The 6,658-nt window shown below is 36.2% G+C and overlaps 1 pseudogene; it reads right to left on the reverse strand.

Annotated features, from left to right (window-relative positions):
- Nucleotides 1-6,278: 6,278 nt before the first annotated feature.
- On the reverse strand, nucleotides 6,279-6,396 carry LOC115803230 (U2 spliceosomal RNA; annotated as a pseudogene).
- Between the last annotated feature and the right edge of the window lie 262 nt (nucleotides 6,397-6,658).

Below are 6,658 nucleotides of genomic sequence, written 5' to 3' on the forward strand. Positions count from 1 at the left end.
CAACGGGAACTACGAACCTGCAGCCTGAAAAAAGGAGACCCCAAACACAATAAGATAAGCAAAATGAGAAGACAGAAAAACACACAGCAGATGGAGCAAGATAAAAACCCACCAGACCTAACAAATGAAGAGGAAATAGGCAGTCTACCTGAAAAAGAATTCAGAATAATGATAGTAAAGATGATCCAAAATCTTGGAAATAGACAAAATGCAAGAAACATTTAACAAGGACCTAGAATAACTAAAGATGAAACCAACAACGATGAACAACACAATAAATGAAATTAAAAATACTCTAGATGGGATCAATAGCAGAATAACTGAGGCAGAAGAAGGGATAAGTGATCTGGAAGATAAAATAGTGGAAATAACTACTGCAGAGCAGAATAAAGAAGGAAGAATGAAAAGAACTGAGTACAGTCTCAGATACCTCTGGGACAACATTAAATGCACCAACATTCGAATTATAGGGGTTCCAGAAGAAGAAGAGAAAAAGAAAGGGACTGAGAAAATATTTGAAGAGATTATAGTTGAAACTTCCCTAATATGGGAAAGTTAATAGTTAATCAAGTCCAGGAAGCACAGAGTCCCATACAGGATAAATCCAAAGAGAAACACGCCAAGACACATATTAATCAAATTGTCAAAAATTAAATACAAAGAAAACATATTAAAAGCAGCAAGGGAAAAACAACAAAAAACACACAAGGGAATCCCCATAAGGTTAACAGCTGATCTTTCAGCAGAAACTCTGCAAGCCAGAAGGGACTGGCAGGACATATTTAAAGTGATGAAGGAGAAAAGCCTACCAAGATTACTCTACCCAGCAAGGATCTCATTCAGATTTGATGGAGAAATTAAAACCTTTACAGACAAGCAAAAGCTGAGAGAGTCCAACACCACCAAACCAGCTTTACAACAAATGCTAAAGGAACTTCTCTAGGCAAGAAACACAAGAGAAGGAAAAGACCTACAATAACAAACCCAAAACAATTAAGAAAATGGGAAAAGGAACATACATATCAACAATTACCTTAAATGTAAATGGATTAAATGCTCCCACCAAAAGACACAGACTGGCTGAATGGATACAAAAACAAGACCCATATATACACTGTCTACAAGAGACCCACTTCAGACCTACAGACACATACAGACTGAAAGTAAGGGGATGGAAAAAGATATTCCATGCAAATGGAAACCAAAAGAAAGCTGGAGTAGCAATTCTCATATCAGACAAAATAGACTTTAAAATAAAGACTATTAGAAGAGACAAAGAAGGACACTACATAATGATCAAGGGATCAATCCAAGAAGAAGATATAACAATTGTAAATATTTATGCACCCAACAGAGGAGCACCTCAATACATAAGGCAAGTACTAATAGCCATAAAAGGGGAAATCAACAGTAACACATTCATAGTAGGGGACTTGAACACCCCACTTTCACCAATGGACAGATCATCCAAAATGAAAATAAATAAGGAAACACAAGCTTTAAATGATACATTAAACAAGATGGACTTAATTGATATTTACAGGACATTCCATCCAAAAACAACACCATACACTTTTTTCTCAAGTGCTCATGGAACATTCTCCAGGATAGATCATATCTTGGGTCACAAATCAATCCTTGGTAAATTTAAGAATATTGAAATTGTATCAAGTATCTTTTCTGACCACAACGCTATGAGACTAGATATCAATTACAGGAAAAGATCTGTAAAAAATACAAACACACGGAGGCTAAACAATACACTACTTAATAACGAAGCGATCACTGAAGAAATCAAAGAGGAAATCAAAAAATACCTAAAACAAATGACAATGAAAACACAACGGCCCAAAACCTATGGGATGAAGCAAAAGTGCTTCTAAGAGGGAAGTTTACAGCAATAGAATCCTACCTTAAGAAACAGGAAACATCTCGAAAAACAACCTAAACTTGCACCTAAAGCAATTAGAGAAGGAAGAACAAAAAACCCCCAAAGTTAGCAAAAGGAGATAAATCATAAAAATAAGATCAGAAAGAAATGTAAAAGAAATGAAGGAAACGATAGCAAAGATCAATAAAACTAAAAGCTGGTTCTTTGAGAAGATAAATAAAATTGATAAACCATTAGCCAGACCCATCAATAAAAAAAGGGCAAAGACTCAAATCAATAGAATTAGAAATGAAAAAGGAGAAGTAACAACTGACACAGAAGAAATACAAAAGATCGTGAGAGATTACTACAAGCAACTCTATGCCAATAAAATGGACAACCTGGAAGAAATTGACAAATTCTCAGAAACGCACAACCTGCCAAGACGGAATCAGGAAGAAATAGAAAATATGAACAGACCAATCACAAGCACTGAAATTGAAACTGTGATAAAAATCTTCCAACAAACAAACATCTGGCCCAGGACAAGATGGCTTCACAGGCGAATTCTATCAAACATTTAGAGAAGAGCTAACACCTATCCTTCTCAAACTCTTCCAAAATATAGCAGAGGGAGGAACACTCCCAAACTCATTCTACAAGGCCACAATCACCGTGATACCAATCCAGACAAAGATGCCACACAAAAAAGAAAACTACAGGCCAATATCACTGATGAACATACATGCAAAAATCCTCAACAAAATACTAGCAAACAGAATCCAACAGCACATTAAAAGGATCATACACCGTGATCAAGTGGGGTATATTCCAGGTATGCAATGATTCTTCATATACGCAAATCAATCAACGTCATACACCATATTAACAAACTGAAGGAGAAAAACCATATGATCATCTCAATAGATGCAGAGAAAGCTTTCGACAAAATTCAACACCCATTTATGATAAAAATCCTGCAGAAAGTAGGCACAGAGGGAACTTTCCTCAACATAATAAAGGCCATATATGACAAACCCACAGCCAACATCGTCCTCAATGGTGAAAAACTGAAAGCATTTCCACTAAGATCAGGAACAAGACAAGGTTGCCCACTCTCACCACTCTTATTCAACATAGTTTCGGAAGTTTTAGCCACAGCAATCAGAGAAGAAAAGGAAATAAGAGGAATCCAAATCGGAAAAAGTAGAAGTAAAGCTGTCACTGTTTGCAGATGACATGATACTATACATAGAGAATCCTAAAGATGCTACCAGAAAGCAACTAGAGCTAATCAATGAATTTGGTAAAGTAGCAGGGTACAAAATTAATGCACAGAAATCTCTGGCATTCCTATACACTAATGATGAAAAATCTGAAAGTGAAATCAAGAAAACACTCCCACTTACCACTGCAACAGAAAGAATAAAATATCTTGGAATAAACCTACCTAAGCAGACAAAAGACCTGTATGCAGAAAATTATAAGACACTGATGAAAGAAATTAAAGATGATACAAACAGATGGAGAGATATACCATGTTCTTGGATTGGAAGAATCAACACTGTGAAAATGACTATACTACCCAAAGCAATCTACAGATTCAATGCAATCCCTATCAAACTACCATTGGTATTTTTCACAGAAGTAGAACAAAAAATCTCACAAGTTGTATGGAAATACAAAAGACCCCGAATAGCCAAAGCAATCTTGAGAAAGAAAAACGGAGCTGGAGGAATCAGGCTTCCTGACTTCAGAGTATACTACAAAGCTACAGTAATCAAGACAGTATGGTACTGGCACAAAAACAGAAATATAGATCAATGGAACAGGATAGAAAGCCCAGAGATAAACCCACGCATATATGGTCACCTTATCTTTGACAAAGCAGGCAGGAATGTACAGTGGAGAAAGGACAGCCTCTTCAATAAGTGGTACTGGGAAAACTGGACAGCTACATGTAAAAGAATGAAATTAGAACACTCCCTAACACCATACACAAAAATAAGCTCAAAGTGGATTAAAGACCCAAATGTAAGGCAAGAAACTATCAAACTCTTAGAGGAAAACACAGGCAGAACACTCTATGACATAAATCACAGCAAGATCCTTTTTGACCCACCTCCTAGAGAAATGGAAATAAAAATAAAAATAAACAAATGGGACCTAGTGAAACTTCAAAGCTCTTGCACCACAAAGGAAACCATAAACAAGACCAAAAGAAAACCCTCAGAATGGGAGAAAATATTTGCAAATGAAGCAACTGACAAAGAATTAATCTCCAAAATTTATAAGCAGCTCATGCAGCTCAATAACAAAAAAACAAACAACCCAATCCAAAATTGGGCAGAAGAGCTAAATAAATAGACATTTCTCCAAAGAAGATATACAGATTGCCAACAAACACATGAAAGAATGCTCAGCATCATTAATCATTAGAGAAATGCAAATCAAAACTACAATGAGATATCATTTCACACCAGTCAGAATGGCCATCAACAAAAAATCTAGAAACAATAAATGCTGGAGAGGGTGTGGAGAAAAGGGAACACTCTTGCACTGCTGGTGGGAATGTGAATTGGTACAGCCACTATGGAGAACACTATGGAGGTTCCTTAAAAAACTACAAATAGAACTACCATATGACCCAGCAATCCCACTACTGGGCATATAGCCTGAGAAAACCATAATTCAAAAAGAGTCATGTACCAAAATGTTCATTGCAGCTCTATTTACAATAGCCCGGAGATGGAGACAACCTAAGTGTCCATCATTGGATGAATGGATAAAGAAGATGTGGCACATATATACAATGGAATATTACTCAGCCATAGAAAGAAACGAAATCGAGTTATTTGTAGTGAGGTGGATGGACCTAGAGTCTGTCATACAGAGTGAAGTAAGTCAGAAAGAGAAAGACAAATACCGTATGCTAACACATATATATGGAATCTAAAAAAAAAAAAAAATGTCATGAAGAATCTAGGGGCAAGACGGGAATAAAGACACAGACCTACTAGAGAATGGACTTCAGGATATGGGGAGGGGGAAGTGTAAGCTGTGACAAAGTGAGAGAGTGGCATGGACATATATACACTACCAAATATAAAATAGCTAGTGGGAAGCAGCCGCATAGCACAGGGAGATCAGCTCGGTGCTTTGTGACCACCTAGAGGGGTGGGATAGGGAGGGTGGGAGGGAGGGAGACGCAAGAGGGAGGAGATGCAGGAACATATGTATATGTATAACTGATTCACTTTGTTATAAAGCAGAAACTAACACAGCATTGTAAAGCAATTATACTCCAATAAAGATGTAAAAAAAAAAAATCTTCAATAAGGCATCACTAATATAAAAGTCTCTTTTGTTGATGGTCATTATGCAACAATAAGTTTTGTATTGCTTTCTTTCCAGAAATGTAAAGGAAAACATTGAGTAATATGTTGGTTGTTTAGAACTTTATTAGAGCTGTAGTATAAAAATTCCCAAAGTGTGTCAGTACTGTCAAATGCGAATCTAGTTCAGCAATGAATATTAAAGAAAAAAAAAGACAGTTAATTTTCCATTTTTGATCACTGGTATATGGCATATATGATGATAATGTAATATTAGTATTTGTTAATACCTATTTTTTATTTTATAGAAGTCTATATTGTACATACACATACCTTTTTGATTACAAAAAGAGGGATTAAAATGGGAAGTATAAATTTCATGATAAAATGTTTCTGTGGCATTCAAGATATATTGAAGAAAATGTCCCAGAGGTTTCTGAAATACTGCATATGGTGTACAACTGCTTGATATGCTTACTTTGAAAACATTAGCAGAATGGAATACAATCAACAGAATCTAATAATTACAGCAAATCCACGTAATTCCCATAAGTAAACATGTGCTATACATGTTATACAAATTACTATCCTGTAAAATGCTTAATTGCATTCTATGTAAGGCAATTCATCAGAAAAGAAGACTATCTCACTCTTGAGAGCATTTCAGAGTTTATCTAACAGCAATAGCAATAAAGGACCAAATCTCCAAATACATGCAAGACCAAAGACTGACACAACAAATATGTAACGTATAGTGACCTTCCACTCATATACAGTCAAATAGTCTCTAAGAAGAAGGTTTAAGTGATAGCAAGAAAGAGGTTTCAAACTGAGGATTCCAGTAAAAAATACTAATAAGTAATATGAGAATTACCTCTGGCTTGGGACTTCCCTGATGGCGCAGCAGTTAAGACTCCACACTCCCAATGCAGGGGGCCTGGGTTCGATCCCTGGTCAGGGAACTAGATCCCCCACACATGCCACAACTAAGAGTTCGCACACCACAACTAAGGAGCCCGTGTGCCGCAATTAAGACCCGGCGCAACCAAATAAGTAAATAAATAAAAAGAAAAGAAAATTACCACTGGCTCGCATTTTTAATATATTGTCCTCGGATAGAGGACGTATCAGATATTAAACTGATAAGAACAGATATTACACTTGATCTTAGCCAAAAGGCCGAGAAGCGATCGGCTCGCATTTTTAATGTCTTTAATGTGTGTTTATGTAAATACTTGTTAAATAAACTAAAATGACTTAATGACTTTTTCATTTCTACAATAAATTTCCAAGTTAATCAATGAATGCATATATATCTTGCTTGGTACCAAATAATTCAACGTGTTACATGTACCTACTTCACGTCATTAGCCTGTCGGACTTCATCCAATCCTGTCCCTACAAATTACACTTGCAGAAACAAATGGAGGAACAGAACATCACCAAAAGAAAC

The sequence above is a fragment of the Delphinapterus leucas genome, chromosome 21 (assembly GCF_059928025.1).
Source record: "Delphinapterus leucas isolate spDelLeu-1000000601 "Yukka" chromosome 21, BTC_Dleu_Yukka2, whole genome shotgun sequence".
NCBI lineage: Eukaryota > Metazoa > Chordata > Mammalia > Artiodactyla > Monodontidae > Delphinapterus > Delphinapterus leucas.